Source organism: Coffea arabica, chromosome 11e (genome assembly GCF_036785885.1).
Source record: "Coffea arabica cultivar ET-39 chromosome 11e, Coffea Arabica ET-39 HiFi, whole genome shotgun sequence".
NCBI classification, from domain to species: domain Eukaryota; kingdom Viridiplantae; phylum Streptophyta; class Magnoliopsida; order Gentianales; family Rubiaceae; genus Coffea; species Coffea arabica.
Window position 1 is genome coordinate 55,750,358 of NC_092331.1, and position 12,372 is coordinate 55,762,729.

Below are 12,372 nucleotides of genomic sequence, written 5' to 3' on the forward strand. Positions count from 1 at the left end.
CAAATTTTAATCACCTTTTTATCTCACATACATCACATCACAAAAAGTGCTACAGTAATTATTTCAAATAAATCATTCAAATAAACTCCTACCCAAACAAACCCACCAAGTGGAGTTTGATACATTCCATACATGAAAAAATTTGGAATACAAAATCAAATTCAGATCTGTTTGGATTGCTATTTTCTGGAATTTTGCATAAAAATATATTACAACGATTTGATATATGCGAGACAAAAACGTGATTGAAAAATTTGTTCATAAAAAACGTAAAAAAAATTTTCAGGGGAAAATGACATTTCAAATAAAGTGGCATGCATGACCTATTCGTGTGTACACAAATAATGTAAGATCTCACCGAAAGAAAAAGACAATGTAAGAAAAATTAATCCATGAAATCTATTTCATTTCCCCTGACGATTTTACTTAAATAGGACAATCCTTTTTATATTTAAGGAACTAAGGCATCTCATTTCAAAGTATAGAGATGAAAGTGAAGTTTCGGGTAAAATTAAATAATGTAAAGTGAAATTAACTCCTAAAACAATAAAAAGATGGATTTCTCGAGTCACCTAAAATGAGGCCTCAACAACGGTCAATATTATCCATTGCCCCCACAAAAATTAAAAGCTATAAAATTTTACACATCCACACAGTGTAGCGAACAACTGTATCCACCAATTGGGGTTGGGCCAAGTGGTAAGCAGCTTGGTTCCGCTTAAGCAGGTCTCGGGTTCGAAACATGGCGTATGCAGCTACCCTTGTTGGGAGACTCACCCACCATAGCCAGGTGTGCGACCCGAGTCGACCAACGGATTAGTCAGGGCTTTGCCCTGGATACCGTGGCTGGCAACCAAAAAAAAAAAAAAAAAAAACTGTATCCCAGCACTTGACCAGAAGACTCTTCTTAGACCATGCCTCCCACCCCACCACGCATTAGAGGCTGGTGGTTTCCATGGGTTGACTACTATACGTAAAATGTGATCACTCTCGGTACTCTTCTTAGGTAAGTATATCAGTCAAAAACTTTTCTGTTTTTTTGACAATAAGGATCATTAATTTTTCTGAATTCTGATTGTGTTCCGCTTCTCTGCTACTGGTGATTTTTTTTTCTACGCCGATCAGTCGAAAGGGGTTCATTTTTGCCTTTTGATTGCTCGGTTAGGTGCTTATGTTCAACAAGTTTTTCTTTTATCCCGAATACATGCTTATCCCGTCTCTTGCTGGATATTTTTAACCAAAAAATTCTCCTTTTTATGCTTCTGGTTCCTGTAATTGCTTGTCTTTCAACCCTTTTTCATGTACCTTCAGATTTTGTTAATCGTCTTGGAGATTTTCCTAGTACAGCTGAGAGATGGCCTACGCTGCAATTGCTTCCCTGGTACAAACGCTGGAGTATCTGCTGCAATTTCCCTGTTTGGTTCTGGAAATGAAGAAGATGCAAGCGGAGGTTGTCACACAGAGATTCCGTCAAGTCTTATTGCTCCTGAAAGGAGAACCCTCAGCTTTGTGGATCACTGAAGAACCTGGAACTCTGCCATCCAGCTTTGAAGAATTTCTTGGGGCAGTTGGTCTGCCTGCTGAGTTCTTGGGGATCAAGAAAAGAACAGTGTCCTTGAGCTGGGGAATACTAAACTTGCTGGAGGAAAAGCCACCAATTCTGACGGAAATCGGATCTTCGGAGCAAGCCCTGAAGAAATTTGTGGAAACCACTGTCCTCGACAACCGGACAGATCGATCCAACTACGTTGTTGATCAAACTTCTCGTGAAACAGGGACTCTGTTATGCAGCTTTGAAGAATTTCTTCGAGCAGTTGGTCGGCATGCTGACTTCTTGGAGATCAAGAAACGAACACTGTCCTTGAGCTGCGGAATACCAAAATTGCAGGAGAAAAAGCCTCCAATTCTGATGGAAATTGGATCTTTGGAGCAAGACCTGAAGAAATTTCTGGAAACCACTGTCCTCGACACCCGGACAGATCGATCCGACTACGCTGTTCATCAATTTTCTTGTGAAGCAGCAAGAAAAATGCTTCGTGCCGTGGATGAGCTCAAACAGGCCATAATCTTTTTCTATGAAGTTGCTTCTGAGATCACAATTCTCTACCAGGATCTTTTCTCCTTGCTGAATTTTCTTGATGATTCTTCCGATAAATTCCAGGATCATGAATTGCTGAAATGCATCAAAGACGTTGCTTATAGAGCAAGAGATCTTGTTGAAGAATGTATCTTGGACAATCAAGTCGAGTCAGTAAAGACGTACCTCATTTGCACTTTGTCCAATAGTGAGTCACCATCTAGATTCCTACAGCAGGCAGTGGGGAAAAGTTCTCTTGAAACTGTGGTCAAGAGTGCCTTAGATGGAAAGAAGGGCATTCGTCTAGGTTTAGTTCATGCATTACAGGATGTTCAATCTATCAAGAGAATGACTACAAATATAGATGAAAAGAGTCTAAGATTGCAGGGATCAAGCGTCAGGAAAGCACCACTTAGTTCGAATAAGGAGGATATTGTGGTAGGTCTTGATGCTGAGCTGACGACTATCTTGGAGGGGCTCACTGGACTGCCAGGACTAGAAATAGTGACAATTTCTGGGATGGGCGACATTGGTAAGACAACTCTTGCTAGAAAAGCTTTTAATGATCCTTATATTGTTTATCACTTCTATTGTCGTGCATGGATAACAGTATCCCAAGTCTATCAAGTGAGAGATTTGTTACTAGGCCTTTTGAGCTCCATTGCACGGTCCGCTGATAAAATGGTTGAGAAGAGCAATGCTCAATTAGCTGGTTTTGGGTGAATTCTTAGTTTGTGATGGAAAAAAAAAGGAATTCTACAACGATGGCGATTTTTGGAGCGCTTTCTATAATTGGGGTCTTCGCATTCCCAGAATGCGAGCTCACTGAGCTCGCACTAAACACCGCCAAGACTCCATTTCAAAAAAAAAAAAGACAAAAGTAAGTTTGTCGAAGCAGAACGCCAAACATAGCTGTCGAACAGGAAAACAAAGAGTTCGGAATTGTACGTAAAAGCAAAACAAAGAAAACAGAGCTGGTTTCTGCACATCGAAACATCCAAAGACCGGAGCTGACCGGAGCATCCAAAGACTGGTTCCGCGAGTGCCGCTTCCCAAAATTTGCCTGCATTGCCGTCCCAACTCTCAAACAGCATAAAGGTTAGGCTTTTTCACTTGCAATGCCTCACTTATAGCATTTTAAGTTTAATTAATACTTGAATACTTGAATCCAAGACAAGTTCAGATTTGTGGTGAAATTTGGGTTTAAATTTGATGTGGGTTGTGCTTATTTTTGTAATTTTTGTGGTGGATTTGAGGATATACGTTATATTTTTTGAATTCGTACAATGTTTCCACTTTCCAATGTTGGAGCAGTTTATTTGCAGTTTCTGCAATTAGTGCAGAAAAAGCATGATCCGAGGTCGGATAAGACTCTACACAGACGGATCCGACCTCGGATCATTTGGATACGGGCTCGGATCCATAGTTGTTCACCCGGATCCGAGGGCTCGTCTGATCATCCGTTGAGACGGATCCGAACCCTGTTGGATCCGAGCGATGCCATAAATTATCCGAGCTCGGATTTTTGCATTTCATAATAAATGCGAGGTTTGGTTATTTTTTTTTTTAAAAATTTTTTTTTGGATGTCGTCGTTCGAAAATTCGAGCTCCGTGAGTTCGCATTTGCTGAATGCGAAGACCCTTTGTACGTAATCCCATGCTGAAAATGCCCCATTTGTTGAATTCTTTTAAAATTCATCATAATTTTTTGTGCTTAAAATCTATTGCGCAGCTATTACTTTTGGTCGAAACACTATCTACATTGGACATTGTATGTTTTGCAATTGGAGCTTAGAAATTTGGGATGTAGTTTACAGATTGGAGCTTTTGAATTTCATGGATATTTGGATTGTTAGCCCCTTTATAGGGGAGACTATGTCGATATTTTTGTAGATATTTCTTTGTGAGGGCAACTGACTATTAGGTAATTTATTTTATATTACAACTACCATTTCTTATGCATAAGGCTTAATTTGGATTTGAGTCAAGCCATTAGCTAATTTATGTTATATTACAGCTATTGGATGTTTTCGGTCACTTTGAAATTGTATGGTTTGTTTAATTTTGTTTAAGTAGAAAAGGGCGTTAGAACATGAAATACCGATTTATTTTAAGGCGAATTGATGGATTGAAAGTCAATGACCAACCTTGTAATGTTTTTTGTAATTGGCAAAATCTATAATGCTAAAAAAGTGGCAAAATATGCTACAGGGAAAAACATCAAACATGTAAGATTCATTGGTAGAATATCACATCATTGTCAATGTGGATCTTGTTATGCGGTGTGAATGTGGAGCCCAAATATATATAACTTCCGGTACATTTCTTACGCTTGTACATTTCTTACCCTGTTCGGATAGGTTGGCAGGGAGTTTTAGTCTATTTTTGCTTGCAATTTCTTGTTTCTTTGGATCAGCTTGACTTGTTTTTAAGAAGTCGAGATCTTTTTATGCCCGGTGAAACATAAAATATGCTTATAAATTGGCATGAATTCTTCAAGTGAAAAGGTTGAATGGTTCAAACTAAACTTGACATTAGCATGACCTTTGCTAGGGCACAATTTTATGAGATTTTCCAAGCTTGATGGTGCATCCAATGACTTTGCAAGTTTCTTATGTTACTAGTTATTACAATGTTTCTAGCTTATTGTTTCAAGTTAAAGAGATGGAATGCTAAGTAGGTTTTTCATGCCATATAATGCAATTTTGGATGGAAATCAATATCATACATGTTGCAATTAAGTTTGGCAGGGAGTTTAGCCCTTTTACAAGGGGAAACTTTGACGAAATTTTCTTAAATTCTTATTTAATTAGTGTGAGCAAGTTTACACGTTTTCTAATGAACGTTCAAACCTTTTTGGTATAGGTATTATGGCTCGCACAAGGAGGGCTCGCATTCGTACTCCTACTCCTTCCTCAGGTGAGGAACACACACCCTCTTTGCACGAGGAGTCACCTGAGGAAGAATCTTCCTCACCTGAGCCGCCATCTCGTTCTCGCCGGAAGACCGCATCTACTAGCCGTGACGAGCCACCGCCAGACTACGATACCACACGATTCACATCGATCGAAAACCAAGAGTGGTATGAAGCCGGACTGGACAAGGAGATCATCATTGAGAAACACTTGGCACCGGAGGTGGACGAGCACTATCACATTTCTACAGCATTCAAGAGACTTGGATGGGAGAACATCCTTCAGTTGCCCGAGCACTACTACCCCAACCTGATCCGGGAGTTCTATGCTAATGTAGAAAACAAGCAGAGCCACAGTGGCAACCTCATTGTCTCATGGGTTAGAGGCAGGAGAGTGGCTCTCAATCGAGATGCACTGAGACGCTTCGTCGAACTCAAAGACGAAGGCGACGACGTCAAATTGACCAAGGAGTTCAAAGCTAGAGATCCTTGGCAAGTGGGAGAGGCTGTGGAACGTCTAAAGGGGCAGTACCGTGAGCGAGGAAGTTCGAAAAAACTCACGGTATATGCCGACTCATTCGAGCATCGGTACCACCTGATCTTCTATCTTTTTACCTTTAATGTGGTGCTGAAAAAGAGTGGCAAACGGGAGATCCGAAATAGCGATCTCTATTTTCTGGATAAGATGATACATGGAGTGGGTAGGCAGTTGACCGGAATTCCTCTACCCAGCATTATCATCAGTTATATGCGGACCACAGCTCGCATGAGGGCCGGCGACACTTGTTTCGGATTTTCTCGACTGCTATCACTTATTTTTTAGAAGCTCAAGGTTCCTCTTGGAACCGAGAGAGCGGTTGTAACTAGGTCGGCCGAGGAGGTGAATGCTACGATACTCAAATCCTTGGGTATTTCTACGGATTTTGGAGCTACTTTGGTCCGGGATACAGGAGAAGCATCGACTTCCACTCAGCCTCCGCCTCACACTGAACCACAAGCGGAAACTCAAGGGACGGAGGCACAACAGACTCTTCCTCCTCCGATTCCGCGACCACCTCCTCAACCGCGCTCCAAGTGGCAAGAGCTCCTAAATGCCATTTGTTGTATGGAGACGCGAGTTGTCGAGCGCATTGACCAAACGGAGCCGATGATGACCGAGCGGCTCCACCGACATGATCGCCGTCTTCGTGCGATCGAGGATCATTTCCATATCCGCCGGTCTCCTACTCCTACACCTCATCAGGAGGAGGGCCATATTGGTACCTCACAGGGTCCTCATGGAGCCGAGGAGGCAGTAGACCCTCGTTCCCAGCAGCCATGAAGCTCTTTAGCGGATTGGATCTTTTATTTCTTTATTTTTCTTTTCTTTGGTTAAGACAAAGTTTGTAGATTTTATTTTTCTTTTAGTTGAATCATCTTGTGCTACTTATGGTGTTTGGTACCCTTGTTGTCTCATTTTGGACACAAATTGGATGATCGTGATGATTAAGGGCTTCAAATTGCATCACCACCTATTTGAGGGAAGTTTCAGTTTCTTTTACCTTCCTCTACAATGAGGACAATGTGTCTTGAAATGCATGATTTTAGTTGTTTATGGCTTCAAAATGTTGGAATTATATTCGGAGATATTGTACAGAGGATAATTTTTCTGAAATTCAGGATGTCGGCAGGGAGTTTCATCCATTTTTATGGGGAAACTCTGTCCAAATTTTTCGAAAACGTTTTCCAATATTTCATTGCAATTCTTCCAATTAAATGGCCAAATTGTTAAAATTTTAAGTGTCTAATTCTTCCTTTGGATAAAATGCTATGTGTATTTTAGAAAAGTTTAATTCTTATTTGGCTTGGAATGAATTATTATGCTATTAGGATTTTTACATTTTAGAAAGTATATTTGGTTAAATAAGAAAAATTATGCTTGAAAATGGCTTGAAAATGTTGTCTATGGCTTGAAAATATTTTACATTTTAGTTGTCCATGGCTTGAAAATGTTGGTTTTGTATTTGGAAATATTGTCATAAGGTTAATTTTCTTGAAATTGAGGTTGTTGACAGGGAGTTTTGTCCATTTTTTAGGGGAAATTCTGTCAAAATTTGTACAAAATATTGTCCAAAATTTCAAGTTAATGGCCAAAATGTTCAATTTTGCCCATTTTTTTGAGTTGATTAAATGAGTGGATAAATGCATTATTTTTTTGAGATTGTGAGGGACATTCCATATGAAGTTCATGCACGAGCTGAAATCAATGTGAAGATAGTCCAGAGGATAAAGTGCACAAGAAATTAGGAGCAAAAATGAAGGAAAAACGAAAGAAGCGAAAAAATAGGAAATTTAATGGAACCGATCCGAGCTCGTATCTGTGAGAGCTAAGACACATCCGATCCCTCGTCTGTACTTCTGTAGGAGTGTATCCGAGGTCAGAAGATCTGACCTCGGATCCATCATGGGAAGTCCTCGGATCCTAACGATCCGAGCTCGGATTTATATTCAACCTTCCGATCCAAGGATCGGATCTGTCTCTCTCTACAGCCAGTGTCACACCCGTTTTTCTTTACCTTTCTCACAACTTTTGCAGCTATTTTGAGGGACACAAATCTGTGGCACATGCTTCTGCAACAAAACAGAAGACCAAATGAGTTGTAGACAAAAGAAAATATCACATCTTTGATTCTGCTACTGACTACTTTAGAGATACCACTCAGGGTTTGAGGCTTTTAGGATTCAGGATTTTACGGTTTCAGAGATCAAGAATTAGTGTTTTACGAGAATAGTACTCACACCCGTTTGATTTTAGTAGGATTTTAGTTTGACAATAGTGTGCCTTGATTAGGACTTTAGATTTTTAATGAAAATAGTAATCCTATCGTGCCGCAAAAATATTTTTTAATGGACATTAATAAAATTACAACCTTGATTTAATGTTTTAGGGTTTACAAGGATTTGGTTTCTAAGATTTACGATTTAGTGTTTTACGGCTTTAGCACTTAGGGTTTTAGGGTTTTTGCTGCAGTATAACTTTGTCTTCATTATCGCTTTATATTTTTAATCAAAATAGTAATCCAGCCCAAATATTTGTAAGTTAGGTAACACACGCAAGATTTAATCGCTAGATCTTTGCTTTCATTTTTTTCCTTTTCCTTTTCAACTACCAAACAAATAACATGCACTTCATAAAAATAACTTATATAATTTTTTTTAAATAACATTGCGTTATGAAATTTCTAAAATTACAGTTGAAATTGTAACATATATTAATGACTATTAACTATTATATTCTTATAACTAATATTCATCGGTGTCAACAAATAAATACGATTCATTAATAACAAAGGAAAATTAGAATTTGATCAAAAAAATTTATTTTATACAAAAGGAAAAACACTTAATATTTTATTCACAACAAATACTCAACACCTTACATGTTACCAATTTCATTCTATTTTTACATTGATCTATAAAATAGAAAGAACATTGATCTATGAAATAGAAAGAACTATCATGTGTACTTTTTCCACCATTTAAATGTATTATAATTAAATAACGTATTTTCAACCGTACAATTACCAATTTTTGTTATTATCAAAGAATTATGCATCTATAGTAAATTATATTAAAAAGATTATTGTTAATCTGATTTTGTTTTAGCACATATTTGATGACTTTAGCCACGTGCAATTTTAAAATAAAAAAAAAACATTATTCCTCTAAACATTACAGATTTTTAAACAAAATTTCTCTAACCTTTATCCGAAAAATAAGATTTTCGTACAGATTTTAAAATAAGATTTTACTACCGACACCATTTTAGTAAAGGCAACTTCTACAAAACAAACAATATTTACATTTACTTTTATATTTTTTATGGAGCTCGTAGATATCATTTTCAATTTTTTTCCTAACATTTTTGAATTTAATTTTCTAAAAGTCATACTTATAAATGCGAAATCCAACAAAAAAGTTAAATACAATTTTTGCAGGTCAAATTTAACAAATGCGAGCTATTTGCAAAATTTTAAATATTTGCAACATTTTTTTAAAAAAAAATTAAAAGCTTTCTGGAAATAATTCCCTAGATCTCAAAAATTAAAAAAAAAAATAGAGAAGAGCTCGCATTTGCTTTCTGGAAATAATTCCCTAGCTCTCAAAAATTAAAAAAAAAAACATAGAGAAGAGCTCGCATTTGCGGAATGCGAGCTCAATAAGTAGAGCTCACGAATGCGAAGACCCCTGGACGGAATCTAACGCCAAAATCACCCCTTTTGTAGAATTTTTTTTAAATTCATCACAAAATTAGAAATTTTTCGCTGAAGTTGTATACAGAAGTTTGAAAGGTATGAGGTATATGATTGTTATGGATGACATGTGGAGTATTGATGCTTGGAATGATGTCAAAAGATGTTTTCCTGATGACAAAAATGGAAGTCGAATAGTAGTTACAACTCGGTTCATGGAGTTAGCAACAAATGTGAGTCCCAAAAAGCCACCTCATTGCATGAACCTTCTGAGTGCAGAACAAAGCTGGGAACTATTGGAAATGCTCATCTTCGGGACAGCAAGCTGCCCCCAAGAATTGGTAGGAGTTGGAAAAAAAATAGCTAAGAGATGCCGGGGATTACCTCTAGCTATTGTCGTTGTTGCTGGTGTTCTCTCACGTGTCATCAGGGAATACAATTATTGGAATAATATTGCAGAGGAGGTTAGCTCAGTTGTTTCTACTGATCCAGAAAATTGCTTAGATATACTTGCTTTGAGTTACAATTACTTGCCCCATCACCTGAAAGCCTGCTTCCTCTATATGGGGATTTTCCCTGAAGATTGTGAGATTGAAGTTTCAAAATTGATTAATTTATGGGCTGCAGAGGGCTTCTTATATTTGGATTCAGAGAAACAGTTGGAACAGATTGGAGAGGATTACTTGGAAGACCTTATCGGCAGAAGCTTAGTTTTGGTTGAAAAGAAGCGCTTTGGGGGGGAAGTCAAAACTTGTCGCCTCCATGACTTCTTACGGGAATTGTGCTTGAAAGAAGCTCAAAAGGAGAACTTCATGCATGTCATACAAAGGAGAAGTGCCAAAGGTGTTCAAACAGGCATGCGTAATCAACGTCGTCTGAGTTTCCATTTGGATCCCTACAGTGATGTGTCTGCAGCACCTGCAATCCCACATGTCTCATCTTTTCTGTGTTTCACACTGGGTGCTAATATAGTACCTGATATTCTATTCTTTCAGTTAGGCTTTAAGTTGCTTAGAGTATTGGACATATTCTTTCTGCATTTCGATTACTTCCCTGATCAAATTCTAAAACTGATACATTTGAGGTATCTTGCACTCAATGTTACTTATGAGCTTCCTGCCTCAGTTTCCCAATTGAGGAATCTCCAGACCTTAGTCATTCATGGTCCATGGCTTTGTCAGGAATCTGGCGGTAGCCCAACATTGTTACTGGAGTATTGGAATATGCCTTCACTGAGGCATGTGCATATTACTGCAGCTTGTCATCTAAAGAATCCTTTCACTGTACAAGATACCTTCCTCGTCCATTTGCTTCAGAACACCTGCAAACTCTCTATACAATACAATTTTCATGTTGCACAAAGGAAGTTTTCAGTGTCATGCCCCATCTTAAGAAACTGGGAATTTGTGAAACTAAAGAAGACTACAGCACAGACAGTTTGTCACAAGTCCTAAATAATCTTGTTTGCTTGCAAGAACTTGAAACCCTCGAGTGTTCCTTCCACACACAAAATAGAGAAGTGCGAAAGAATTTGGGTTTGGCTGCTTTGCCAGTGACTCTTAAGCATTTGAGTTTGAGTTGGAGTTACTTACCATGGGAAGATATGATCTTTATTGCCATGTTGCCCAACCTTGAGGTGCTTAAACTCAAAAATTATGCTTTCCAAGGGCCAAAATGGGAGCCAACTGAAGAAGGTTTTCATAGTCTAAAGCACTTGCTAATTGAAAACACTGATTTGATCCATTGGGAAGCAATAATAGTTCGCCACTTTCCATGCCTTCAACATCTTGTTCTGAAATCATGCAAGCTCTTGGAGGAGATCCCTTTTGGTGTTGAGGAACTTGGTACCCTGCAGCGGCTTGAGGCCCACTATTGTAGTGAACCTATTGAGAATTCTGCTAAAGAAATTCAAGAACAGATTGAAGGCATTGATGTTATTATCAGAAGTGATCGGTATGTTAAACACTCTCCTTGTATGATTCTTGACTTGTGATCTTTTACTTGCATCTGATAGTTTGAACTTCAGTTAAGACGGAAGCACTTTGATTCAAATGGTTTATGTCTGAGATTCGAGTAGTTATGTCTTTTCCTGCGCCTAATATTGCTAATGGCATTCTTTTCTTTCCTTCTGTCTTTGAAGCTACTTATTTTTCTTCCCCTTCTTGTAACAGGAATCCAGACTCTGCATAAGGAGTGCTTTCAATTCTTCTCTCTCTCTTAATATCCAATGTTTACAACTTCTTCGTTTCCAACTTTCTTTCCAAATAACCATTTGTAGGACTTCGCTCTCTTGTGGCAAATGCACTGTGACTGCCAAATGCATATTCATGGTTTTAGTCTTCAGTTAGGATTTGACAAGTTGGTACTCCCATTCTACGTCTTCTTGATGCCTGTTTCAGTAGTACCATGTTGATGTCCTGCTTGATTATCTATTATGGTTCAGATGAGTTTCATGACTGTTAACATGTATGTCATGAATTCCTCTCACAAGAAGCTTTGCGATAATAATCTTTGTGTATGTTCCTATTTATTGGATGTAATCCTTTCTTCTGCAAAGAAGTTACTGATGGTAGACGTTGTATGTTGGCTCAGCTCATGTTATCTGTGTATTATAATATTAAATTTTAAGCAATAGAGTGTTTTAATAAAATTTCTCCATCAATCCAGTGAAATATATAAAATCTGAACTAGTTTGATATGCATTCAGAAGAGAGAGAAGCCTAGTCGAATAATGAAAAAGACAAACAGATTTGAGTTGTTGTTACGAGTCTCAAATCTGCAGTGAAAACCTATACATCTCAACCAGGGTTCAGGATTCAAGAACGAGACATAGGAAACAGAAACAAGCTTCTGCTTAGAAGTTGGCTTGCAATATTCAGCTGTGAGAAATGTTGTATCATTCAGGAAAACAAACAAGCTCCAAATTTTCAGTTTGCAATACGGTTAGTATGGGTGGCCTATGCCATTGCTTCTCTTTTGTAAACGCTGTAGCATCTGCTGTGCTTCCAAATTAAACAATTGCAGGCTCGAGATTTCTGTAGAAAAAATGTTCGTTGATTATATGAATATGCACTTTAGAAGAACTATACAAGGGATTTCGAACGTGAATATGCACCGGATCATTTGTATTTTCCCGCTATAATTTTGTT

The 12,372-nt window shown here is 38.2% G+C and overlaps 1 pseudogene; it reads left to right on the plus strand.

Annotated features, from left to right (window-relative positions):
* The first annotated feature begins 674 nt into the window (after positions 1-674).
* Positions 675-12,205, plus strand: LOC140021402 (uncharacterized; annotated as a pseudogene).
* Positions 12,206-12,372: the final 167 nt, after the last annotated feature.